We start from the raw sequence: 27,707 nt of genomic DNA, 5'->3' as shown, positions 1-27,707 counted from the left end.
GGCTTTTTAACAATTGGTTTCAGTCCTTCTTTAGCTTCCAGTTTAACAGGATACTGTGGAGTTTGGACAGAGATTTAGATAAATCAGTCCGAACCTTAATTGTTTTAGCTCCTAAATCCTGCCTGTATCTAAAATATTGGGGGGGACTTACCTGGTGGTCCAGTGGTTGGGACTTCGCCTTCCAATGCGAGGGTTGTGGGTTCGATCCCTGGTTGGGGATCTAGGATCCCACATGCCTGAGAGCCAAAGGACCAAAACAGGGAACAGAGGCAGCATTGTGACAGATTCAATAAAGACTTTGAAGATGGTCAACATCAAAAAAAAAAAAAATCTTTAATAAAAAAAATTTTTTTGGACCTCCTTGGTATTTTGGGCTTGATTCAGATACTAGAGTAACAGTGAATCAACATCCAAATTAGCTATGATCTCATTGTGAATAGGGGAATTTGGGGGGATTTCAAGGAAGACAGCGCCCGGAGAACATTTAATCTGGCATTTGCACGGTAAACCCCTCCCTATCAGGTTATGTCAACAGCTGCCGTGTTGGGAGGAGGAAAGACTGTTCCTTGGTTACAGGTCTGAGGGAGACGTTTTGGCACTGGCAACCTTTGGGGGTTATTAGAGATCCCACCAGCTGACTAGTTGTTGACTCTAAGACAGTGGTAGCTTTAAAGTTTATATATAGCACCTGAATTAATTAAAAATTGCCAATGTTGTCTGTTAATGTTCAGAGAAATTGCTCCTTCTGATTTAAGGGTAAGACAGAAAATTAGGTGTCTACTTTTCCCTTGGAGCACTTTAGCTGGTCACTCACTTCATTTTTGCCCCTTTAGTTTCTCAGCTAATGCAGAACAACTGTTTTTCTTTTTTTGTTTTCCCACATCTTTATTGGAGTATAATTGCTTTACAGTGTTGTGTTAGTATCTGCTGTACAACAAAGTGAATCAGCTATACGTATACATATATCCCCATATCCCCTCCCTCTTGCACCTCCCTCCCACCCTCCCTATCCCACCCCTCTAGGTGGACACAAAGCACCGAGCTGATCTCCCTGTGCTATGTGGTTGCTTCCCACTAGCTATCTATTTTACATTTGGTAGTGTATATATGTCCATGCCACTCTCTCACTTGGTCCCAGCTTCCCCTTCCCTGCCTGTGTCCTCAAGTCCATTCTCTATGTCTGCGTCTTTATTCCTGCCCTGCCACTAGGTTCATCAGCACCACTTTTATAGATTCCATATATGCATTAGCATACGGTATTTGTTTTTCTCTTTCTGACTTACTTCACTCTGACAGACTCTAGGTCCATCCACCTCACTACAAATAACTCAATTTCAGAACAAATGTTTTTCTAACGTCCTTTCAAGAAGTGTCTTTGCCTAGAGACGCCCTCCTTTGGAGATTAATGACTAGGGGAGCATCTAGCTATTTTTTCGTAATACCACGGATTGGCCACCTTTTCCTGCCAAGAGGCAGACAGTGAACATTTTGGACTTTGCAGGCCATACATCTCTGTTGCAACTGTTTAACTCCGAGGTTGTGAAAGCAGCCAGGGACAGTGTGTAAACAAATGAGGGTGGCTGTGTTCCGTCAAAGTTTTATTTGCAGAAACAGGCAGAGGGTCAGAATTCACCCATGGGCTGTAGTTTACTGAAACTTTTGTGAGATCATGAGTTTATTCTGAGCCTTATTGTTTCTTTTGGAGCTCTCAGCAAAGAACTGGAGGTCTGGCAATGGGGCTTTTTCCCATTGTAGCTTTTACTTGTATATTAAATCCCTTATTTCTGGATTAAGACCATTTACAAAAAGTGAGGTCACAACTGCTTAAGGATCTACTTCGGAATGCTATCTATAGGTGGAAAAGAGCCTGTTCCTGATTCCTCCAATGGATCATCTTTTTTTTTTTGCTTGCAGGACTGAATCAGAGCTCAACCTGTTTTCACGGGAAAGAGCTGGGGAGAGCTTCTAAAAAATCTTGTTCAACATGCACAACTTTTCTAAATTCCTCTGAGGTTCCTACTAATATATGAACTAAATGGTATAGATCTGTGAGTTTGGGATTCCATGTCCTAAGACTATTTTAAACTCTGTAAATTTCTCTCCATCCTGTCTAATTTCTCCAAAGACTTTGGAAAAACTTTGACAGTGGCTCTCAGCTCACAGCAAGAACAGGGCTTAACAGCAGCCATAAGGGGTTTTCTCTGTCCTGAGGAGGATTTAAATTGAAAAGATAATTGAACTTTGAAGTTTCTCGCTATTCAAGAAGGAAGAGGGGCAGATTGAGGTGAGGTGGGGACAGAAAAGATAGAGGAGCATAGAGTGGAGAGAGAGGAATGGAAATAAGAAAGGCTATTAGATTTTAGTTATGATTAAGGGATTATAAAGGAGACACAGTTTTATGTTGTTCCCATTTTTCTTTGCCATGGCCAAGGAATCTCTTAAGGAAGCAGTTTTAGGATTAGAATTTCTTTTGGACACTTTCTCATACCAATCCAAAAGATGTAGCATATTGGATGTTTGGCAATGCTTCTAAAGTGTCTCTTAAATAAATAATTTTCTGTTCTAAAGTATCTCTTCACTAAATAATTTTATCCCCATCAAAGGTCCCTGCGTGTGGCTGCTATAATGCCAAATCGTCCTTGGTGAAATTGCGCCATCTAGGAAGGCGAGCGCACGAATTTGAGTTACAGCATAAATACAGATAAGAGGTAGGAATATGGCCTAGAGGGGATAGGAGTATGGCCTAGAGGGGAGGTGCCCACAGACTGAGACGACTTCTTCAGAGTCTTGGAATAATTTTTCCAAACTATCACGCTTCTGTGTCTCTGCTTCCCCAAGCTACTGGCTGAGCCGTAAAACCACAAACCCAACCTACTTGCCGTTCGCAGAGGGTGAAGGTTTGGAGAGATCTCTCCCAGAACCAGACTCTCAAGGAGAAAGCAAGGTAGGACTGAGGAAAGTTCTCATAAGAAATTAATACAAAAACTGCTTTATTGAGGTATGGGTTATACATTATAAAATTAATCCATTTTATTTTATTTTATTTTTGCTGTATGCGGGCCTCTCACTGTTGTGGCCTCTCCCGTTGCAGAGCACAGGTTCCGGACACACAGGCTCAGCGGCCATGGCTCACGGGCCCGGGCGCTCCGCGGCAATGTGGGATCTTCCTGGACCGGGTCACGAACCCGCGTCCCCTGCATCGGCAGGCGGACTCTCAACCACTACGCCACCAGGGAAGCCCAAAATTAATCCATTTTAAATGCACAATTTGATAGTTTTTAGGAAATTTGCAAAGTTGTGCAACCATCAATATAATCCAATCTGAGTACATTTCATCTCTCCAAAAAATAACTTCTTGTCCATTTGCAGTCAATTTCTATTCCCACTCCCAGCCCTAGGCTACCACTAATTTACTTTCTATCTCTGTGGATTTGACCATTCTGGACATTTCATATAAATGGAATCATACAATATACGATCTTTTCACTTAGCACAATGTTCTCGAGTTTCATTTCATAATGCTTTGATGAGTGACCCAGGACAAAGGTTGTCCACAGGACCCTGGTCTAAGAAGAAAGCTTCTGACTTCTCAGTTCTCAGGGCTGCTTGAGGAATGGATTTTTGGGGACCTGGCCTGGCCTCCTCCCTGTAAACTTTCTTCTTATAGACATGCAGCAAATATCAAGACGGAGACATATACGTATTATTAGTGATAAGGCAGATTGCCGACAAGTTTAAAGTTTTTCCAAATCTGATCACATAACCAGAACACTTCTAAAAAGGGTTTTTTGTTTTCTTTTCTTTTCCTGAGAGACAAAATAGACTCAGCATTGGTGGAGCTCAACAAAAAGAAATCAGGGTCGTATTACCCTGACACCTAATAAGTGCTAAATAAATATTGGCTATTACCATTCATTTGGTCAACATGTATTGAATGCCTACATATACAAGCCTCAGTGCCAGGAATTACCCATACAGAGCATAAGGCAAGGTCTAGTAGGAAAAGGGAGGGAGATAAGTACACAGAGGAATAGAATTGAGTGTGGCCAGCACTATGATAGGAGGAAGCTCCTACTGTCCTAAGCTGGATCTTGAAGATGGACAAGGTGGGAAGGAGGAGGCACATGGTCAGGTCATGGGAGCATCTTGCTCACGTAAAAGTATAGCCAGTAGAGAAAACCTGGTTCGTTCTGGAAACTTCAGAGCGTTCGGCATGGTGGAGATGCAGAAGGCGGGTAAAAGGTGTCAAGAGATGGAGTCAGAGAGGTGATGGGGCTGGCCTTGTGTGCCATACCAAGGAAACTGAGGGACATTGAAACATTGCAACCAGAGCAATTCAATGATCAGATCCAAGAACTGTATTCCAGGCACTGTACTAAGTACTTTGCATATGTTGCCTCATTTAAGTTTCCTTTTTCTTTTAAGATTTTTTTTTTGATGTGGACCATTTTTAAAGCCTTTATTGAGTTTGTTACAATATTGCTTCTGTTTTATGTTTTGGTTTCTTGGCCACGAGGCATGTGGGATCTTAGCTCCCCGACCAAGGATCAACCCCGCAGCCCCTGCATTGGAAGGCGAAGTCTTAACCACTGGACCTCGAGGGAAGTCCTTATTTAAGTTTCCTAGTCACCCTGTGAAGTCAGCCATTTTCTGTATTTTACAGCTGAGAAAACCAAGGCTCGTAGAGATGAAGTATCTCGCCCAAAGGCACACAGTTATTACGTGGTAGAACTGGAATTTGAATCCAGACCTTCCAAAGCCCAAACCGTGATGTTGGTTATCTCTTAATCATGATATTAACCATGTCAGTGCCCTGCACCAGTTAGGTTCTCAGCGCTCCATGGGAGAACACTTGAGGGCAGAGTCTAGGACAGTAGCAATAGAGAAAGAGAGACTGGCATGCGTTGGAGAGGTCCTAAGAAGTAGAGTCTGCAGGAATTGGTAAGTTGAATGGGAGGGAGGCTAGATGGATGATGGTGTCATTTGACCAAACAGGGACAATACAGGAGGAGGAGCAGGTCGTGGAGCGAGATAACAGTTTCTCTTTGGGTCGTGTTGAGTTCAAGTTACCTGGGGGAAAATTAAGTGGACCAGCGTAGTACTCGGAAGTCTCTGGGGTCTAAGCTCAGAAGAGAGATGCCAGCTGAGAATTAGTTAGATGTGGGAGATGTAGAAAGCAAGAAGAGAAAGCTGATGATGAACATGGGTTCTGTCATCGCAGGAGAAGTGTTTTGGGTTATTGATTTCCTAGACAATAGTGTAAGGAATTGATCTTCCATTAGCAGGTGCAGAGGTGAGTCACATGTCTTCAATAAAATTCGAATTTCTTCCTTCATAGAGTTGGTCACACAAGAAATTCTTACATTGTAATGCTACCTTATATGACTCTGATTTAAAGCCTCTGTTTGAAAGGTCTAATAAAACTAAATGGAACAATATCATCAAGAAGGAAAGAAAAAAAAAAAAATTAACAGCCCCTGACATGGGAGAATGTGCTGATCAAAGACAGGCATTAGATTCAGACCCACAAGTGGCAACTTCTGAGCCCAGAAACCCATTAAATGGTCTTCTCCATATATTTCTGTTAACGGAAATCTTAAGTGCTTAAGGGAACTATTTATCCTTTTTCCATCCCTTCGGTGCTTTAATTTGTGAAGTCCTCTGAGGTCATTAAATAAGCATCAGATGAGAAAACGCATCTCATGATTTACCGTAGATAGTTTCCCACGACATTAAGATGGAAAGTTCCCTTTGAATAGGCCAGAGTCCTCCACTGGCCAAACAGCTTTTTGGTTTTTTGGGGTTTTTGGCTTTTTTTCCAGCACTCTAGGCTGTTCTATACATGAGAAAGGGCTAAAGTCAAAATAATAATATAATTTTTACCAAACGTTATGGGCTGAATTGTGTCCCCTAAAATTAATGTATGGAAGCCTCTACCCCCAGGAACCCAGAATGTGACCGTAGTTGGAGATGGGTTTTTAAAGAGGTAATTAAGGTTAAAATGAGGTCATTGGGATGGGCCCTATTCCAAAAGACACACACACAGAAGACAATGTGAAGACACAGGGAGAAGGTAGCCGTCTGCAAGCCAAGGAAAGAGGCCTCAGGAGAAGCCAATCCTGCTGACACCTTGATCTCAGACTTTTAGCCTCCAGAACTGAGAGAAATAAATGTCTGTTGTTTAAGCCCCCTAGTCTGTGACACTTTGTTCTGTCAGCCCCAGCAGACCAGTACACCAAATAACCAGTATTTTCTCTCTCTACGTGACTATAAACCAACAGATAGCTAGATCTGAGTGGGGCGTTTGGGCTTTGCAGCGTTTTCATGGTGTGAGCCATAAAAGCAGATGCCACCTTAGAAACGGCTGCTTTAAATCCTGGAGTGATTACAGCAAATGCAATGCTTCAATCCAGGAAAAAGACAAAGCTGCTTTCAAAGGAAGGCAGGAAGGGGGAACCTGAGAAGCCATCTGTACGAGGGCCACAGATAAAAGCAGATGTGTCTGCAATATACCTTGCCTTCAGCCTGAGTTTTCTTTGGTCAAAACTCAGTAACTTGGCAAATCTCATTGTGCCATTTATAAGCGATTGCTGGAAACAGGGGAAGGCAGGCATCTAAGGCAGGTGGGGGCTGGGGGGCAGGGCAGGATGGTGGGTAAGGGATCAAGATGCTCATTGTTGGCCTGTCCATAGGCCTTTGAAAAGGATGCAATTTCTCTATCCGTGTTTGCTGAAAGAGAACTCTGTTCATCGTCCGTCTTGGTGAGATTAAGACCCTTTCAGAAGTAAGCAGGAAGGAATTTTAATTTGCTTGCTCTTCTGTTTTCATTTTTTTACGGGAAAATCGAGTGAGTTGATTTTGAAAAAGACAAATGTGATTGTAGTTCCCTGGGTTACAGCGTATTTTCTCCTCTATATGGTTTGTAATTTTGGACTGCTTTCTTTTTTTTCCTTTTTCTTTTTCCTTCTTCCCTCCCTCCCTCCCCCACTCCCATTCCCTTCCTTCCCTTCTCTTTAAACCAGGGCTCTCTTTAACACGCCTATCAAAAGACACAAGATACACTTCGAGCTCAGCACATTGCTGCATTATCCGCTAACCCCAATTTTGCCCACAGACTCTGTCCGGAGGTGGGGGTCTGTGATGTTGCCCTTGGCCGACCCAGAGTCACAAAAATCATTCACCCACGGACTGGTAAGGAGCAAGGGGGCTGGGGAGGGCAGCTGCTAAGGAATATTTATCAAGTGTCCCCTTTCTCCTGCTCTGACCACTGTCTCTCCACATCCTTTACCAGCTATAGTCCTGGGTGGTGTTCTGTTCTAATCGGGCCTAATGCTCTCAACTAATGTCTTTTTTTAAAAAAAATATATTTTGGCCCCAGCATGTGGGATCTTAGTTCCCCAACCAGGGCTCAAACCCACACCCCCTGCAGTGGAAGCGTGGAGTCTTAACCACTGGACCACCAGGGAAGTCCCTCTTAACTGATTTCTGAGACCAAATTATTATTCTGTTTGGACCCAGGCATGTCAGCCTTTCCCAGTCTCCCCTGAAGCACCCCCAGGGATTGTTGGGGAGTCTCTGTTCCTTAAGCCAGGCAAAGGGCCAGTTGTAGAGAAAAAGCCCCAGGGACCGCCTGCCCCAAGCTTTCTGAAGGACTGACCATGCAAATATGAACCTTGTTACAAAAGAAAATTTCACGAGAGATGGGGAGGGCACCTGGGAGGAAACGGTGTTGGTCAACTATTGTGCCCAAGAACGAAGAAGAAAGCTCTAGACGAGTGGGCGAGCAGTCTCGGGGCCCAGGGGCTGTTTTCCTGGAGGAGCTGGGCTTAAAAAGCAGCCCACAGAGTCAGACAGACCTGAATTTGAATTCTCATCCAACCCCTTGCTGACAGCGAGACTGTGGAAATCTCTGGAAGCAGAAGTCACAGCACTGTAGCAAGGTGGGTTTAGCAAAGAAGCCTGTGCAAGAGCCCTTCTCACCCCATCTATGCATTGGAGGCCACCGGTGAATCTCACAGAGACTCCCACCCCACTTTCTCCCCACAGGCGTCGAGGGCAGGCCGTCTGGCACACACAGCAGCATGTACAGCGTGTGTGCACACCAAGGGCTAGGAGCAGCGGCAGGACTGCTCGCAGGGGAGGACACCAGGGCATCTAAGGTAGTTGCCCAGGTGAGTTAGGAAGAGGCTGGAGCCAAATACGATGACCCGCCCCCACACCTGGCACAGAAGCTGGGACCCCTGATGGCAGCAGGTTCCTCACTGTCAAGGTTACACCAGTAGGGAGAGAACATGGTCTTTGGGTATCTTTCAGCTGACTTGCTGTTGAACCGAACCAGAGGAGTTTCAGGGCTGGGTTCATTATATGATCCTTCTGCACAGGGTGGGCTGATAGGGGCGTGATGAGATTTGAAGGCCCCAGAAAGACCTTCTCTTTGCCCCTGTAGTGGAGCTGATGTTGTAGCCCTTACCTGTAGCCTTGTGTCTGCTCCCTGGTCTTAGAGGCCAGGAGGAGCCCAGTGATTACCAGGGACCCCAAGTCCCCTTGATGGAGGAGGCATTTCCTACCACAGTGGTTTTGAAGCTGTGTTCACAGAAGCCCCAGGGGTTCCAAGTGAGCCCTGAAAGCGCCCAAGCAGAGGAGTGTGGAGCTGACAGAAGCCCCCCTCCCATGCTTCAACAGAGAGGCACGATGTCATCTCTGTTATGGAACAAAACTTGGGTCTGCTTGCAGACACACAGTAAAGCCAATCTACTGACACCAGGTTGGGGTGAAGGAAAATGCAGCATTCACTGCAGGGCGCCAAGCAAGGAGTCCAGACAGCTAGTGCTCAAAAGGCCCAAACTCCCTGATGGTTTTTAGGGAAAAGTTAATAAAGACGGGGTGAGGGAGGGGGGCTGTGGGGTGTGTGATCAGCTCGTGGACCTTCTTCTGATTGGCTGGTGGTGAGGTAACTGGGAGTCAACATCATCAACCTTCTGGTCTCAACGAGTCTGGGGTGTACGTGCTTGTGGGCAGCATACAGTTAACTTTTTCTACCTGGTGAGGGTTTCAGTATCTGCCAATCAGCTCAAAGGACGTGGCTCAGAATATTATCTATTATCTTTCTTTAGTTCCTCCTCAAGGGCTATGGATAGCCCTTGAGGAGGAAATAAAGGTCCTTGACTTTGTGTAATGACTGAACTATTATTATTTTTCTTGCTTGATTATTTTCCTTTGTTTCTACATTTTCTCACCTCTCTGATTAAATTTATTCTTTGGAACTCGGGGAAGGCTTAGGAGGCTAAAGTTTCTCTACAAACAAGAGAACATGGGGCGGGGGGCGTCTGTCCCAGGAAGACCCCATAGAGTGCTGCTCAGTTACATCTTTTCTATATACTTTGGGCTCTGGATAAGATTTTCCTTCAGTAAAGGCTTTAATTAAGGTTCTTTGGTTGAAAGCTACAGAAACAAACTCAGGCCAATAAGCAAAGAGGGGACTTATTGGAAGAAGCAGCCCCTGAAGGTGCTGGCAGAAAGGCTCGTCCGTCTCTCTGCTGCTGGTTGTAAAGAACTCAGCCTTTGCTCCATCAACACCTCACCCCTCTCAAGAGTGTAAGGGGTGAGAGGTGGGCCCTCGCCTCCATGGAAGAGAGAGGCTCTGAGGCCACAGCACAACCGCATGTGCCGGGAAGCGGGCAGAAGCTGGATGTCAAAAGTGAAACCCTCATGACAACATTTTGGAAATCACTGTGACTAGAAAAGGATGGTCCCCCGATCAGCCACCTGTCCACTCCTCCAACCTCTCTGACCCCTTCAAGATGTGATAAGGCAGCTGGCACTAGCTGTGTGCTAACCTTACACGTCCTGACGTGTGCAGGAGCAGGTGTATCAGACAGGCAAAGCCGTTCTCTCTGGGCTTTTCTAGACCTTGCCACCCTAACTTCTGCCACTCCTACTCTGCTTTGGCAGACCCCCTCCTAACCGCACCCCCATCCCAGGTGTTAACACCTGTGAAACCTTCCTGGACCAGGACAGAAAAGGGGAGCCAGCAGGTGGTGAAGGGGCAGGAAACAGATGTTGGAGAAAGAAACTATGTGGAGTCCCTACCAGTTGCAGAGAGTGTCATGACAAAGGCTGAAGGGTGACTCTGGCTTCCCTGAAGGTGTATCAACACCCCACCGGGGCAGGAAAGACCCAGCTCACTGTGAGACGAAGCCAGCTGTGACTGGAATGCCTGCAATCTGTGGGCTGCTCAGGGCAAGGCCTGTCCAGAGACAAGCTTGCAAGGCTCTCAGCAGAATCTGCCTCATTTTAATGAAATAATCATTTTAATAAAATAACAAAAATCAGGGACTTCCCTGGTGGTCCAGTGGTTAAGAATCTACCTTCCAATGCAAGGGACCTGGGTTCAATCCTTGGTCAGGCAACTAAGATCCCACAACCCGCAGGGCTACTGAGCCCACACGCCACAACCAAAGAGCCCATGCACAGCAACTACTGAGCCCACATGCTCTGGAGCCCACGCACCACACTAGAGAGAAGCCCGTGCGCCACAACAAAAGATCCTACATGCTGCAACTAAGACCCAAAAATAAATAAATAAATATTTTTTAAAAAAACAAACATTCGGCATTACCAGCAACCCCTCTGGTGTCACTCTCGTCTCCTTTCTTTGCCTCCTGACTCCTAAATCAAGCTTTACCAAGAGTCACTGAGCACCTCTCCAGGTGTCCTGACCCTGGGCAGGAAATGGGCATGGTGCTTCTGGATCGGAATTGCTACAATTCCACTCCAGGTGCTCCCTGATTTCTAGGCTCATCTAGTATCTCGCGCTGGTCCATTCAGGTTTGTTTAGGAAGCTCAGTGGCAGTCGCTGTTTAACGTTTTGCCCCATTTGAGCACTTGCGAGGAAGCCTGGCCGTATGGTAGACAGACCGATGTTGCTTTCCACACGTGATTATCTCAGCCCAGGGCCTGAGAGAGCAGAAGAAGTGACCCCCAGGGTCATCCGAATTCATTTGCCTGGAAACCCAAGCAACAGGGAGCTAGGCTGAGGAAGTTTTTCCACACGAGATCGGGTGAACTTGGAGCTTTTCTGAATCTGGAAAGGGACAAACATTTAGGTGCACCTTATGTCCCGCTGAGGAGAGTTTAACTGTAGCTGTTAAGAAAAAGATTTAAGGACAGGGCTTCCCTGGTGGCGCAGTGGTTGGGAGTCCGCCTGCTGATGCAGGGGACACGGGTTCGTGCCCCGGTCCGGGAAGATCCCACATGCCGCGGAGTGGCTGGGCCCGTGAGCCATGGCCGCTGAGCCTGCGCGTCCGGAGCCTGTGCTCCGCAACGGGAGAGGCCACAACAGTGAGAAGCCCATGTACCGCCAAAAACAAAAAAACAAAACAAAACAAAAAAAAAGATTTAAGGACAAAGATGTTATCAGATGGAGGCAAGACCACAGCAGCTTCCATTTTGGCATTAAGTAGCTAATCTCGGTGTCACCTAGCGGTGTGACCTCGGTGTCACCTGGCCTTTGTGAGCCACACGAGCCATCCCTCACTTCTGTCACTTCTGTAACTCTGTCGTTGGACTTCAAGAGACCTAATCCTCGAGGGACTAGGGATAGCTTTACCATTTCTCTGTCTACTGGATACTTGAACTCTTACTTACTTACTCAAGGTCCACTCTGTTCCAGAAGGGATTGAAAGCAAAGCCTGAGAACTGGGTGGCAGGGGAACTAGAAGGTGGGGAAATAACCCTAGACTAAGACGTAGGAACTTGGATCACAACCCAACAGCTCGCCCACTCCATGACCTTCTGTGTCCTCAGCCAGAACACGAGGAAGTGGACTTTCAGCTCCAACGTTCAGTAATCTGAGATGAGAAGCTGAAACGACCAGAATCAAACATGGGATATAATCTGAGGAATGCGTATCCCATCGCAGGGCCTCTTGGCATCCTGGAAGCTTAGAATAGGTTCCAATTTTCCAAAGGACAGAAACGCAGCTTGAGGGGAAATATATGGCTTGGGACTTTATTCCATCCTCCCATCAAAAAAAAATTCTTATTCCCCTCAGATATATATATATATATATATATATATATATATAGTCTTTGGGGGATGGTGCAACCAGAGAGTATTTCTGTGATTAATTAGGTCCTAACAAACATTTTGGAAAAGAGAAAACAGCTGGCCCTTTTACAAGACTATTTTATGCAAATCACTGTTAATAAATAGACTTTTAAAAACAAGAAGTGGGACTTCCCTGGTGGGGCAGTGGTTAAGACTCTGCGCTCTCAATGCAGGGGGCCCAGGGTTCAATCTCTGGTCAGGGAGCTGGATCCCACATGCATGCCGCAACTAAGAGTTTGCATGCCACCACTAAGGAGCCCACCAGCTGCAACTAAGACCCAGTGCAACCAAATAAATACACAAATATTTTTTTAAAATTAAAAAAATTAAAACCCAGAAGCGTTTGCTTTTCTAAGCCTTTCTCTACGGCATCCAGCAAAGTCAAGAGTAGAGCAGTCCGACACAAGCTACTGCAGCTCGAGGTATAACAGTCAAGCCCCCGCTCTCACCATGGTCCCCAGTGCTGTCGGCTCGCAGAAGCCTCTGCAGACTCTAGGGACCAAAGGTTCGCCTCACCAACCATACCTTCTTCCTGGCCATGCACAGCACTTCCACGAGGCTTCCCAGCCATGCACTCAGGTAAAGCTGCCCTGCTCCACTACGAAACGGAGACAGGAAGAGCTCAAGAATTTCTGCCCTTCAGGACTTCACAATCTAGCCTAACGAGGAAGCCAAGATGTGAACAGATTGATAATATGATGTGGTATAGCATAGTGTTATGGGCTGTGTTGTGTCTCCCCAGATTCACAGGCTGAAGTCCTAACCCCTAGTAACTCAGAAAGCGACTGTATTCAGAAAAAGTATCCTTAAAAAGGTAATCGAGTTAAAATGAGGCATCCTTAGAAGAAGAGATCAGGGCATAGACACACACAGAGGAAAGACCATGTGACGACACAGGGAGAAAGTGGCCAGTCAAGGAGAGAGGCCTCAGGAGAATCAGCCCTGCTGACACCTTGAGCTTGGACTGCCAGCCTCCAGAGCTGTAAGAAAATAAATTGTTGCTGAAACCCCTGGTGTGTGGTACTTTGGTATGGCAGCCTGAGCAAACTAATACACATAGGTTTTCATTCATTCATTCAGAGAAAAGATGTGCAGCGCCTGTTGTGCAAAGCCTGTGCGAGATCCTGGAGCTACAGAGTAGAATAAAACAGAACAGCTATTTTCAAAACCGTTCATAGGTTAGCGAAGAGGACGGATATTTGTACACATGTGAGTGTTAGTATGATAAGTGTTACGGTACAGGCATTTTAGTTATTTACATCCCACATTGCTCTGAGAATTATTCAAAAGTACAAACAGTGTTGTGATGGGTAGGAGGATTACTTGGGAGGAGTTTAGAGAAACTTCACAGAGATGAATTTGATAGGCGAGCTAGGGCCACATTATAAATTTCATGGGCCCTGGACACTTGTCCTTGTGGGTTCCCTCCTCCATAAAGATACTTAAAATTATATTTTACTGATGGCACTGGTGAAAGACAAATATATAATATTATAAATCAAAGCACTCTATTTTATCTAAAAGTTCATTTTTCTCTTGATTTTCAGAGAAACTAAGACACTTTTATGGCTCCCTGAAAGTACCGTGGACTCCAGGCACAGTGACTCGCGTGCCTGGTGGGGAATTCAGCCCTGAGGATGAGGGAAAAGGCATTCAGTGTAAGAACTCAAAGCCAGGAGACAGCACAGCATATTTGTAAAATGTCAAGTTCAATGTGGCTAGAGCTACTGGGACACTAAGGGAAGAAGAAAGCGCAAGAGGCAGACCTGGGCCAACTGAGAAAGGTCTGGAATGTTACATCAAGGCAGAGGTGTGCTGGTAAATGCTTAACAACCAGCTCTCTGCAGAAAAAAAGCCCTGATTTGCAGTATTTGCCAACTTCTTGGGTATAAATTCTCCTACCGTGGCCAATTTCAAGCTGCACCACGGTATCACCAAATGCAGAGTTGGGAAGGGAAGTAGGCCATCAACTCTTGCAAGCCGTGCAGGCAGCCTCCAGTGCATTCTGCACTAAAGCAGTGAGGAGGGATTTTTGTTTCTAGGAGTGGAGACCCGTTAAGTAGGAGACTTACACAATGGGATCTTTATTTTAAATCACTCTGTGTGTCTGATAGAATTCATTTGGTTGCAAGTAACAGAAAAGCCAACTAAAATGGGCTTAAACTAACTGATGTAATGGGAAATTGACTTAACATAATAAGAAGTCCAGGGCTTCCCTGGTGGCGCAGTGGTTGAGAGTCCACCTGCCAATGCAGGGGATGCGGGTTTGTGCCCCGGTCCGGGAAGATCCCACATGCCGCGGAGTGGCTGGGCCCGTGAGCCATGGCCGCTGAGCCTGCGCGTCCGGAGCCTGTGCTCCGCAACGGGAGAGGCCACAACAGTGAGAGGCCCGCGTACAAAGGAAGTCCAGAGGTGACAGAGATCTGTTACTACAGAAGCTGACAATGCCCTTTCGGCCTCTCCATTCTGCTGTCCACAGCGCTCGCTTCATTTTAAAGCTGGCTCTTCTGCTGGTTGGAGAACGGCTGCCAGTAGCAATTGAGAATAAATGCTTCCTTGTTCACATCTACTGGGCAGCTTCCCACAGTCCTCTAAGAAGAATAAGAGGCAATTTCCTAGTGGCTTCCAATGAATCTCGCTTCCTGTCTCATTTGGCAGAATCAATTACACACCCATTTTTAATCCATTGTTAACAATGGGGTGGGACATCCCTTATATACTTGGACCAATTCCTGGGTCTAGGGTTGGGGTCAGCATCCCCTGAGGCACAGGGGCTGTGTGGGGAGGGGAGGATACTGAACACAATTGAGGTTCTGTTAAGAAGGAAGAAATGGGTAATGTCATTGGGAAGTTTTGAAAAAATAAGCTAATGGATCTTGGGTAGGAAACCAACAATGGTACTTTCCACTCTGTTAAGAGTATGAAAGATGGAGTCGATCGGATAGAGGAGGGAGGCTAATAGGACTCTTTTGTAATTGACAGGGTAAGAGGTGCTGAACACCTGAATTCCAACAGTGATCACAAAGCTGGTGGAGAGAAGGAAACAAATTTAGGGAATGCTTAGGAATTAACAGGACTCAGAGCCTGATGGAAGGCGAAGCATTAAAAGGCATCCTTAGCAGTTTGTGGAGACATTAACCAACACAGGGAACATAGGCAAACACAACTAAGGATGAAGATGATGCATTTGGTTTTGCATATTTTGACTCTATGTGGGACGTTCAAGAAGAGATGTCCAGTATCAAATTGAAAAACAGGGGACAGGAACTCAGAAGAGAGGTAGGAACCAGAGAGATTGATGAGTCATAATTATAGAGATGGTTGCTGAAGCTATAGACCTGGATGACATCTCCTTGGAAAAACATGTAGACTGAGAAAGAAAAGAGCGGAGTAAAATGAGAACATTGTTAAACGCCAGTATTTAGGATGCGGTGGGAAAAGATGATGCAACAAAGAATAGCCCAGATTTGGGGTTGAGACTCCCTGGCCTTAGAGATCTAGATAGAACTGCTTTGGACCCCACGTTCCAAATTCCTGGGCTCTGTACAAATTCTGCGAATTCCAGGGACTAACTCTCTCCCGGCTGCATCTGACTCCCAGCATCTGCATCCCTGAAATGGTCTCCACAATTCATTACATCCTTGGACTAGAAAATACAGCCTCCAGTTTCCAGCTTCAGACCAAAAGCAGTAACAAGAATGTAAATTTTCCTGAAGATTTAGAAGGGGAGATGACAGGGATTGGAAATCTGCATGGTATCGATAGTAGATATTTCTGTTCTCCTAAAGTCCTGTTGAGATTCACCACTCTAGCCCCAGTTCCTGGATATGACAAGAGCTCTATGTATATTTTCTGAATAAATGAATTAATGAGCAAAGGTTATTCTCTGCGATCCTCCCCCAAACCAGGTTCTGGATTTCTCTTTGTCCTACCCAGATTCCACCTGGGCTCTCCAACCTTCACAGTTATTGCTAAACCATACAAATTCAGTTCTTTCTGGCTTTCACCCTCAAATTTGCAATCACAAACACATCAAGCTGCTTAGCAAAACTAAGAGCTTCTTTAAAAACAAAAAATCATATCATGATTCCTCCTTAGAGATAATTTAGATTGTTTGTTTGTCTATTAAAATTTTTGGCTGCATTGGGTGTTCGTTGCTGCACACAGGCTTTCTCTAGTTGCGGCGAGCGGGGGCTACTCTTGTTGCAGTGTGCGGGCTTCTCATTGCGGTGGCTTCTCTTGTTGCAGAGCATGGGCTCTAGGCGCACGGGCTTCAGTAGTTGTGGCTTGCGGGCTCTAGAGCGCAGACTCAGTAGTTGTGGCCCACGGGCTTCGTTGCTCTGCGGCATGTGAGATCTTCCTGGACCAGGGATCAAACCCGCAGCCCCTGCATTGGCAGGCGGGTTCTTAAACACTGCGCCACAAGGGAAGTTCCCCTATGTGCCTTTAAAATAAAGCTCAAGTTCATCTTTTGTGACATGTTCCTCAACTCCCCCAGACAGATTTATTTGCTTCCTTCTATGTGATCCTGCAGCACTTTGTGTATAATCCACTATTACCTTCTAATTTCAATACCATGTGAGAAGCAGCATTTAACACACAGAGTTACAACTATTTTTTGAGACATTGGTCTCTTCCAATGCCTGGCATAGATTAATAGCAGATCCTCAACGACTGCTTCTTGAATCATGACAGACATTATTATGTACCAGGCAGTGTGTTTAGGGGTTTTGCACATCTCTTCATCTAACCTTTAGAACCATGGGGTAGACACTTTGGTTCTCCATTTAATAAATTACAAACTGAGGAACAGAGAAGTTAAGTAACTTACCCAAGGTCACACAGGTAGGCAAATAGGTAGCTAGACTAGGATTCAGACTCAGGCAGTCAGTTTCCAGAACACTAGCTCTTAAGATGCCCCTACTGTGGTTTGGAGACCAGTCCCAGGAAACCGTATCCATTCAATTTGAAATATTTTTTACACGAGGGGAAGATTTTTCCAAGGGACCCTGTGAAACAGAGGGATTTACTTGTATGCTATTTATATCTTGCACAGAAGTGACTTCCACGGCCTTAGAGGGCTAGAAGGGCCTCTTCTCAGGCCACCTCCAGGTAGGCACAACTACCCTGTGGTCATTCATCGCTGGGACAGTGACGGGGAGCTTGGAAAGTAGGGCGGGAGAGGAGGACTGTTTTCTAAGCCACATTTTGCCCACACCTACAGTGAGGCTGTGTTTATTATCCATTTCTTTCTCCCTCTAGAAGTTTTTATGTCTGTTTTTGAAAAAAAAGCAGGCACTAGGCTGAACACCCCCCTAGTTGCTGTAGCCCCTCATGGCAGCTCCATGAGGCAGACAGCGCCGGGGCGGGGGGGGGGGGGGGGGGGACGGCGGGCTGAGAAATACCGGATGACGCGCTCATAGGCGGATCTGGCTCAGAAGTGCATCCTCTGAGCGGCCGGGAGACAGGTGCCGGCCCCAAGCAGCCCACGGCTCCCCCGAGCCTACTCGGGGCCTGCCTGGGGTCTGCTTGCCACTAACCAGGTTGCAGGAAAGCGCTGCTCTTCCCTGTGGAGGGGCGACTGGCCTTCGTGTTCAGCGTCTGTGAACTCGTCACTCCTCAAAGCACAGGGAGAAGCTCGTCGGCATCCCCTGCTGAGGTTCCGCGGAGCCTGGGAAGGTGGGGTGTCAGCCCCAGAGTCGGCTCGTGGTCACAGAACCAAAGTCCACGCAGATCCCCCTTCCTCAAGAACAGAGACCAGCTGGTTTGGACTCGCTGGAGAGCTGGACCTGCAACGGACACATTTCCCCAGGCTTTCTTTGGGCCCTTGAAGGGATCTTACTTAGAATGGAGTGGAGCGTAGGTATGAGCGATGCCAGTTACATAGGAAAGAGACCTTGCAGAGTCTGTGGAGGCCGCGGGCCCCATGGATGGTGCACGGCAGCGGGGGGAGGATTCACCACTGTCAGACTCTGGCTTGCTCAGTTACTGGCTCCATAACTGGTAAGCTACTTAATTGCACCTTGGTTTTCCCCACTCATTAATTGCCTTGCTTTTCTATTAAATGCCATGTATAAAATCACCATATATAAAATGGGACTAGTAACGCTTCATTTGCAGTTGTGGAAATTACGTGAGAGGATGCAACCAGAATTGCCCAGCAGTTGCTCCCTCAGTGATACTTATCACTACTAGAGCGTTTGTAACATCAAAGTGTGATTTAGAGACAGAAACATAGGTATGTATTGTTTGGCCACCAGTTCAGCTGCCGAAATGAAGGACAGTAAATGTTCGACAGAAATCATTTTATCTCTTAAACATGTGTCTTAAGAAAGAAAAGGAAAAAGTCTGATTTAGTCACAGAGCGTGGGTTAACAGCTGAGTGTTACTAAAGGAATGGAAGTTGAAGTGCCCAGGTACCTGGTCACCTCTGACACGGGCCTGGGACCCTTGTCTGCAGTGCTGCAAAGCTTGCACCTGGACACACCTCTCCTGGAGCGACAAACTACAAAGAAACTACACGGGACTAAAAATAACTGTGTGCATGCACAGTTTGGGCAAATTCTGGACCCAAAAGATACAGAAAGACAAAAATAAAGTAAAAAACAAAACCCCAACAAAAAACCCAACTGCCACTTCTGAAGAGCCTGGAGCAAATACAGGGTGTCGGGAGCAAAAGCAGGGCACTGCGCACGCCCCCTGCACGCAACACCACCTAAGGGGTGGGCAAAACACCTAAGCCACCCCTCCGGCCCGACTCCTGGACGCACTGCTACCGTCACTCCCCATAAGGAACAAGCTCGCGACCAGGCCCTCTCAGAGAGTAAGCAAGAAAGCCAGGGAGCCTGATGTCTGTTCTCTCTCCCCTCTGCTGCAGCAGGGCCCCCATAAAGCCTTGCCTGAATTTCTCATCTAGCCTTTAGTCAATTTCTATTGATTGGAGAAGGCCGAGAACCCTGGTATGTAACACCTCCAAGGCAAAGGCAGCTAAGCATGGCCTAAGAGAGGAAGTTCTGGACACTGTCCAATCAAGCACGCGCTCTGCTCCCAAGGCCCTAGGGGGTCAATCTCTCATCTGTCTGCTCCCTCACCCTGGGAGGAAGTGCTGCATAAATTAAATCGCTAAGGGCATCACATGATTTCCTTTACCTCTCTCCCCTGAAAACCTCCTAACTGGGTGATCTGACCCCCAGATCTAGGGAAAAGGCGTCCAGGAAAGGAATACTGGTGGGCATTTCACCCCGGAGGAGCAGATATCATCACCAGCCTTTTAAGGACGCCATAAAGGTAGACACAAGGAATGCACTTCCTCTTGAAGAAAAAACATCCAAGGAGCTCACCTGGGCCTCTTGGCTTTACAAACACCCACCTTTCTCTCCTGCCCCCTGTTTTGCCGAGCTCCACGCTGGCATCCTGCAGATGGAGGCTGCACTGTGTATTCCCGGGCAGCTCCAAGGGGCTCGTGACCCCATGCTGCCCTCTGTCCCGGGCTCCCGTGCAGGCAGAAATTGCCATTAGACGCCGATGTGGAAGATAGGACCTCGCTGGCAGGTATTGTGCAGGACTGAATGGGCCCAGCTGCTCTGCGGCATTTTGATTGATGTGAGTCCGGATGAGACCTTTTAAAACTCAATTTCCTTTGGAAACGCAGTTTGGAAAATCACTCTGGCTGTGTGTGTGTGTGTGTGTGTGTGTGTGTGTGTGTGTGTTCACATGTGTGTACCCTGCATGCTCCAAATGAGTCTTCAAATAAAATACCTATTGAATTTAATTGAATTCAGTTGATTTGAGGATTTCCAAAGGTAAAGAATAAAACTCCACATCCCTGGACTTTTAATGGAGGAGTGATCCAGGCCTTTCCATTCTAAAGCACGCTAAAGGGACTCATAATTTTACATGGGATCAAATACTTCTTCAAAATAAGCAGGTTTAGCAAATTTCCATGAAGCCCCAGAGTGTTTCCAACTACAGAAGCTCACTCACATTCAAGCAAGTATAAAAGATGTAGCTTGGGCTTCCCTGGTGGCGCAGTGGTTGAGAACCCACCTGCCGATGCAGGGGACACGGGTTCATGCCCCGGTCCGGGAGGATCCCACATGCCGCAGAACGGCTGGGCCCGTGAGCCATGGCTGCTGGGCCTGTGCATCCGGAGCCTGTGCTCTGCAACGGGAGAGGCCACAACAGTGAGAGGCCCGCGTACCGCAAAAAAAAAAAAAAAAAAAAAGATGTAGCTTTACCCTACAGGACATCAGACAAAACTGTCCAACCCTGCATCTGCCCCTGGCTATGCCGGAAAGTAAGCCTAGTGATTCTAGAATTCCACAGTCTAAACAACAGCCAGGGTGACAAGACTCTCTAGGAAAATTGCATCTGTGTGATACAGTGAATCAGCCCTCAGACACACATCCGCTGGCAATCAGATCAACTCGTTCAAGTGTTTGCTTTGGGAAACTGTCTGTTTTATAAAGGCAAATTGTTCCGAGTGGTCTAATCATTTCCCTTCACACCGGGCTTTGGCATTTCTTTTGGAATAAGAAAGATATGAGAGGGCTTTCCTGGTGGCGCAGTGGTTGAGAGTCCGCCTGCCGATGCAGGGGACACGGGTTCGTGCCCCAGTCCAGAAAGATCCCACGTGCCGCGGAGCGGCTGGGCCTGTGAGCCATGGCCACTGAGCCTGCGCGTCCAGAGCCCGTGCTCCGCAACAGGAGAGGCCGCAACAGTGAGAGGCCTGCGTACCTCAAAAAAAAGAGAAAGATATGAGGATGTGAAACTCATGACACTCTGCTGGCTGCTGTGAGTTCAGAAGTCCATTTTGATAGTGTCTGTGTGTTGTACTCTCCTCCACTGAGGCTGCCTTTCCCTGCACAGCACCGTATCTCACGGGTGGTGACCTCATAAGGAGAAACTCTTGGGACTTGGAGGAAGGGGCACCTTTTGAGAAAGAAACGAGTGGAAAACTAACCCATCAATGCTGCACGCTGGGAGAGGTGCAGCCCACCAGGAGGGTGAGTGGCTCACATCCTCAGGACTGCAGCGACTTCAAGCCTGTGCCCTAACCAGCTCTGTTGACCCCATACCTAAGCACAAGACCTGCTAACACAGGGGATGATCTGCACACAGACCCTGAAGAACGGGAGAGGCAGAAGGTTAGAGTGTGGGCTTTCTGATCTCGTGCAGGAGAGGGCGTCCTAATTCCAGGAGAGCACTCCTGTCCCTTAGCCAGAATGCCGGCGGCGGGGAGAAGCGCGCTCTGCAGCCTGCCTTGGGTGTTCCTCGTGCTCTGGTTTGTACTCAGAGCACAGAAACCAGACCTTTTCTGACCTGGGAGCTAGAGTCCTGAGCTGTCCCCCCGTGGGGTGTCCTGCGGAGACGGCAGCCACCGCCTTTGTCTGTGAACACTTATTCACAGGCCTGCCATGGCTGAGGGATCTGGGTCCTGTGACAGCGCGCCTGTCCCCACAGGGTCACCAGCTGCACGTGGAGGATGAAATGACAGCGCTGGGCCTTAAAACCTGGACATCAGACTATGAACCTCAGAGGCCGTGCAAAGTACTGCCCAGACAGGGGCCCCGCCTAAGGCACGCAACATGTCACCCCGCAGCCAGAGCTCTTTTCTCAGTTGTGATCCGTGTGTCCACCCCACTTCCCGGCATTTGACGTTCCTGAGGTTGGAAGCCATGAGTTCAGTCTCTACAGTTTTTGACATAGAAATTTTGGTGGATTCAGATTGTACGGTTTTTCGGTTGGGTTGTTGGGTTGGTTGGTTGGTTGGTTGGTTAGCTAGTTGGCTGGTTAGCTAGTTGGTTGGTTGGTTGGTTGATTGGTTGATGGGTTTATCTGGCTGGTTGGTTGGTTGGCTGATGGTTACTTGGATGAGCGGCTAATTGCAAACACACGTTCACTGTGATAATTGCAACTTAAAGGGGGGTCAGATGGCCTGGGCTCTAGTACCAACTCCATCCCTAGCTAGCATCACTCCCCGGGTGGCTTAGTTTGGGTTTCCCAAAGACAGAGTCTGAGGCGAGAATCTGGGGACAAGTCACTTCTTTGAGAGCTGATCCCAGGAAGCACAGGAGAGGGAGTGGGCATAATGAGGCAGCAGAGAGAGAAAGCCAGTAAAGGACATGCTAATGGCTGGGTCACCTGGGTTGAATCTCAGCAGGGCAGCTTCAAGGAGAAGTGTTGTCCAACTGAAGGCTGGGGAGAAAGCCACCAGTGCCACCTGCTTTGGTGGAAGTGTGCCCCCTCAGCATTGTTCAGGCTGCCCTGCACACAGGCTGAGCAAGCATCCATGGGAGAGAAGTAGAGAAATGATGCCCGAGGTGGAAACCACCAACCTCCGTCTGAACCGTCCACGGAAGCTGCTCACCAGCTCAGGTGGCTGCGGGGATCAGCTGCACCTGCTATGGGGCCTCAGGGTCTTCGTCAGTAAAATGAGGTAGTTGCACTAGAGCATGTCCTGGCTCCCTCCATCCCTAATAATCTCTGCACAGCCCTCTCTATCACAGATGCGCTCGTGGGCAAGCAGGCCACTGCCTGGTCGGTGACTCATGCCTCCATGGGTGGCAAGACCACCGGAATGGCACCAGCATGTGCCGTGATCCCCCGGTTTGACCTTGGAGAGCTGCACGTGGTGGGATGCCCATGGCACACAGCAAGAGAGCTGCGAAAGAACCCAGTAACACCAGAAGATTTGGGCTGCCGAGTTCCTACAAAGTCAGAAAGAGAAGTAGTCTAGTTATTGAAAAGTCTCGAAAACATCCACCAAGTTAACAGGCTAACGTTTTGCTCTAGAAACTTAGGTTTAGATGACCCTTCCTTTTTGCTTAGTCTCTGTCCATAAAGTGGAGAAAATACAGTACCTAACCAATGATAAATGCGTTACATTGCACACATTATATAATTCACAGAGTACTTTCTCATCCATTATCTCATTTAAACTCCCCAATAACTTGTAAGACAGGTAGGAATTATTTCCCCATTTTAAAGGTGGGTAAACTGAGTCTCAAACTAAAAAGGAATATTAGCAATAAGTCGCGTTTTTATCGCACTCTGTGTTTCTGAAGTTACTGTGGTGGCTCATCTTTGTTGCATCCCTCCTCTTGTTCTGACAGCAGATGCAGTCCTTGACCACAGGGCTGGACGTGTGTCTCAGGCACATCAGTCCAGCACCCGGGGCACAGTGATTGGTCCAGGAACAAGCCAGTTAGGGTTCTTTTTTGTTGCTTTTCTTCTAGAGCCGATGGGGTGAGTCTCTTTGCTCTCAGATCTTGGATTTGGAAGAAAGAGATTCTGGATCCTGTCATAGAAAGTGAAAGAAGTGAAAGGAGAAAATGAAGCCCAGCAGGGGTAGGCCGATGAGAGAGAGAGAGAGAAAGGGAGCCCTAATGAGGCTGCGACTCCACTTCCAGTCCCTAAGACTCCAGAATGGTCCTGGTCTCTGTCCTTCTGAGGCTCGGTTAATTGTTCATGGTTCCAAACTATGAACCATGCTGTGTGCTTCTAATAAGTCCGCTCTTAGCTGAGCTTCCAGCATGAGTCAGTCTCCCTGGTAAACATACACTCACCAGGCAACCCGGGAGCCAACAATTCAGCCATCCAATCCTCTAGAAGGTGTCAGTGACAAATTCCTAACTGTGGCTTAATAGAGTCAGATGATTGACTTTAAAAGATAAAAATGGCAGGATGAAATTTTTTTTACCTTAATCTGAGCTGCTTCTAAATTTAAATTTGATTTTAAGAACTTATGCTGAATATAAAACCAGCATAGTCTGTACACCCACTTTGATAGCAGCATTACTCACAATACAAAAAAAAACAAAAACAAAAAACACAATACCTGTATGGGCTGAATGTATATGTCCCTCCAAAATTCATATATTGAAACCCTAACCCCAGTGAGACTGTATTTGGAGTAAGGAAGTAATTAAGGTTAAATGAGGTCATAAGGGTGGGTCCCTCACCCAATGGGACTATGTCCTTATAAGAAATGACAGCAGAGAAAACACTCTCTCTCCTCTGTGTGCACACCCCCAGGAAAGGCCACGTGAGGACATAGCAAGGAAGCAGTCATCTGCAAGCCAGGAAGAGAGCCCTCACCAGAAACTGAATCAGCCAAAACCTTGATCTTGGACTTCCAGCCTGCAGAACTGTGAGAAGATAAACTCCTGCTGTTTTAGCCACCCAGTCAGGGTACTTTGTTCTGGCTGCCTGAGCAGAATAATGCACTGCCCAAGTGTCCATCAGCAGACGAATGGATAAACAAAATGTGGTATATACATGCAATGGAATCTTATTCAACCTTACAAAAGGATGAAATTTTGACATATGCTGTAATAGGTTTGAAACTTGAGGATGTTATGCTAAGTGAAATAAGCCAGTTACAAAAGGACAACTCCTGTATGACTCCACTTACAGGAGATCCCTAGAGCAGTCAATTTCGTAGACAGAAAGTAGAGGGATGGTTAACAGGGGCTTGGGTAAGAGGAATTGGGGGCTGTTGTTTTATGGGTACAGTTTCAGTTTTGCAAGGGGAAAAGAAGTTCTGGAGATAAGGATGGTGGTGATGGTTGCCCAACAATGCGAATGTACATAACACTACTGAACTGTACACTTAAATTGTAAAATTTATGTTACGTGGGGACCTCCCTGGTGGTGCAGTGGTTAAGAATCTGCCTGCCAATGCAGGAGACATGGGTTCGAGCCTTGGTCCGGGAGGATCCCACATGCCGCAGAGCAACTAAGCCCGTGCGCCACAACTACTGAGCCTGTGCTCCAGAGCCCTGAACCATCGCTACGGAGCCCGCGTGCCACAACTACTGAAGCCCACGTGCCTAGAGCCCGTGCTCCGCAACAAGAGAAGCCACTGCAATGAGAAGCCCATGCACCGCAATGAAGAGCAGCCCCCACTCGCCGCATCTAGAGAAAGCTTGCATGCAGCAACAAAGACCCAACGCAGCCAAAAATTTTAAAAAAGGTTTTTTTAAGCTTTTAAAAACTTTTATGTTATGTGTATTTTACCATAATTAAAAATATTTTTTTAACCCAACACGCTTACTGCAGAAAATGTGGAAAGTTTAAAACAGTTTAAGGAAACAGGCAAATGTTTACTTATAATCTCACCATACAGATACCTTCATTATTAATATTTTCTTCCAGCTGTTTTATATATAACCTGTATGTGCATGTCACTGCTGGCTTGGGAAGCTGGCCAATTCACGGTGCAGTGCCCCCCACTCTTCAGCAACCGGAAACTCCCGTTCCCCATTAACAGGAGTCTAGCCTTCCCACCAGCATCCTCACAGTGCCTTTACTCCATAAAATTTCTGGGAGTTTCCAAGAGGTGTTTGTATGTCTCACATGTCCATCCTGGGGGGTCACCTGTCCTGGTGGCCAGTCGCATTCACACTGGACCACAGCTGCTCCAGGCTCTCCAGTCACTTCCTGCACCTTCTTAGTCAGCTTTTCTAGCCTGTGTTTGCTTATAGTAATTGTCTGTTTCTGTGTAACAAAATTTCCCCAAAACTTAGTGGCTAAACAAGGTTTATTATTTCATAGTTTCTTTGCTTCAGGAATTCGTGAGTGGCTTAGATGCGTGTTTCTGGCTCAGGGTCTCTCGCGAAGTTGAAGCCATAACGTTGACGGGGCTGCAGGCATCTGAAGGCTTGACTGATGCTGTTGGAGCTGCTTCCAAATGGCTCCCTCGCTTGGTTAGCAAGGCTGACAGTCAGCACACATAGGTCTCTCCATAGGGCTGCTCACGTGTCCTGATAGCACGCAGCTGGCTTCTTCCGAGCAGCTATCCCAGGAGACAAAGCAGGACAGATGCAATAGTACCCCTGTGATCTAGTCTGTGACGTCGCACTTTGTCATTTCCACAATATCCTGTTACTTATTCCACCCTATTCGGTGTGGGAGGAGCCTACACAAGGGCATGAAACCCAAGCGGCAAGGATCAATAATACACATATACATGGCTTCAAAACTACAACATTATAACCAGGCTGGTAATGAAAAACAACAGTTGCCTGTTAACCCTTTTATCCATTCTCCTTCACTTTATAGTTCTAATTAATGTGTTGTAATACTAATTCCTTATTTTTCAGTGTAACTTATTACCAGTTGATGTTCCACTATGGAAGATGTGAAGTTAGACTCCCTATATTGCTTCTTCAGCCCTACACTTCATCATACACTTCCTTCTGCCTTTTTTTGGTTACATCAATATAGATTATTTTATTATTATGTTCATGTAAGTATTATCCACAATTAAGTCATGTTGTATACTATGATACATTTCCTTGTGTGGTTTATTTTTCCTGGAGTTAATAATATTTTGTTTGCTTAGGTTTTTTTTGTGTTTTTTTTTTTGTTTTTTTTTTTGTTTTTGCTTTTTTTTTGCTGTACGCGGGCCTCTCACTGTTGTGGCCTCTCCCGTTGCGGAGCACAGGCTCCGGACGCGCAGGCTCAGCGGCCATGGCTCACGGGCCCAGCCGCTCCGCGGCATGTGGGATCCTCCCGGACTGGGGCACGAACCCGTGTCGCCTGCATCGCCAGGCGGACTCTCAACCACTGCGCCACCAGGGAAGCCCTGTTTGCTTAGTTTTGTATGCATCTTTCATCTCCAAGATCTTTGACAGAATTTTTAATAATCTTCTCCATTATGTTCCAATAAGACAATGGCCCACTCCCACAAGACGTCTTCTCTAGAGCCCTCTGTTCTTTTGCTCCAATTTGGTCTGTTTTCTCGAGGCTGCTGACTGTGTTGCTCTAGGAATCTCTTCACCAGGAAAACCTAGGAATTCCTTTCCCTCCCCTCCTCTTGAATTCTCTGTTTTCTGAACATCCCATCTTCCTCTTTATTTACTTACTAATTTGTTTTGGAGAAGAACATAATCCTATAGCTTTCTGTGAAAGGGTTCCTGAGATTTAAATTTTTGAGACCTTTCAAGTTTGCAAATGCCTTTATTCCACTTTATTCCATCCATGTTGCTGTTGTTTTTTTGGTTTTTTTTTTTTTTTTTTTTTGTTGCACCGGGTCTTAGTTGTAGCAGACGGGCTCCTTAGTTGCAGCTCCAGGGCTCCTTAGTTGTGGCATGCGAACTCTTAGTTGCAGCATGCATGTGGGATCTAGTTCCCTAACTAAGGACTGAACCTGGGCCCCCTGCATTGGGAGCGTGGAGTCTTATTCACTGCGCCACCAGGGAAGTCCCCATCCACGTTCTTAATATGTATTAATATCAATGTGGCTGCACATGGAATTCCAGTATGGAAATAACTCCTCCAGAATTCTGAAGGCATCCCTGCCCTGTCTTCTCCCTTCTGGGGTTGCTGTCAGGAAGTTCAATGCCTGTCTTTCGTGTTATAGGTATTTCTGAGATAACTGATAATTCTTAACTGTTTATTCATATTTAGAAGTGAGACCTTTAGATCTTTGTTTGGAAGTTTTGCGTGCATGGGTGGGAATTTTTCACTTTTTGGCTTCCCTGTAGGGTGATCAGGAGGGAAATGCTTTGTAGGAAAACCCCTAAAGGCCATTAGCTTTCGTTCTTTTCTCTTGGACTCATTACTTTCCCCAGAGAAAAGCCCTCCAATCTCCT

General features: G+C 46.8%; 1 long non-coding RNA gene across 1 annotated transcript; it reads left to right on the top strand.

Annotated features, from left to right (window-relative positions):
- The first annotated feature begins 1,157 nt into the window (after positions 1-1,157).
- LOC141276705 (uncharacterized) lies at positions 1,158-6,606 on the top strand. The gene is made up of 3 exons (XR_012326680.1): positions 1,158-2,708; positions 2,839-2,944; positions 3,092-6,606. It is a non-coding gene; the product is annotated as an uncharacterized lncRNA (long non-coding RNA).
- The last annotated feature ends 21,101 nt before the right edge of the window (positions 6,607-27,707 follow it).

The sequence above is a fragment of the Tursiops truncatus genome, chromosome 16, assembly GCF_011762595.2.
Source record: "Tursiops truncatus isolate mTurTru1 chromosome 16, mTurTru1.mat.Y, whole genome shotgun sequence".
Lineage (NCBI taxonomy): Eukaryota > Metazoa > Chordata > Mammalia > Artiodactyla > Delphinidae > Tursiops > Tursiops truncatus.
This window is presented reverse-complemented; position numbering and strand designations above follow the sequence as displayed.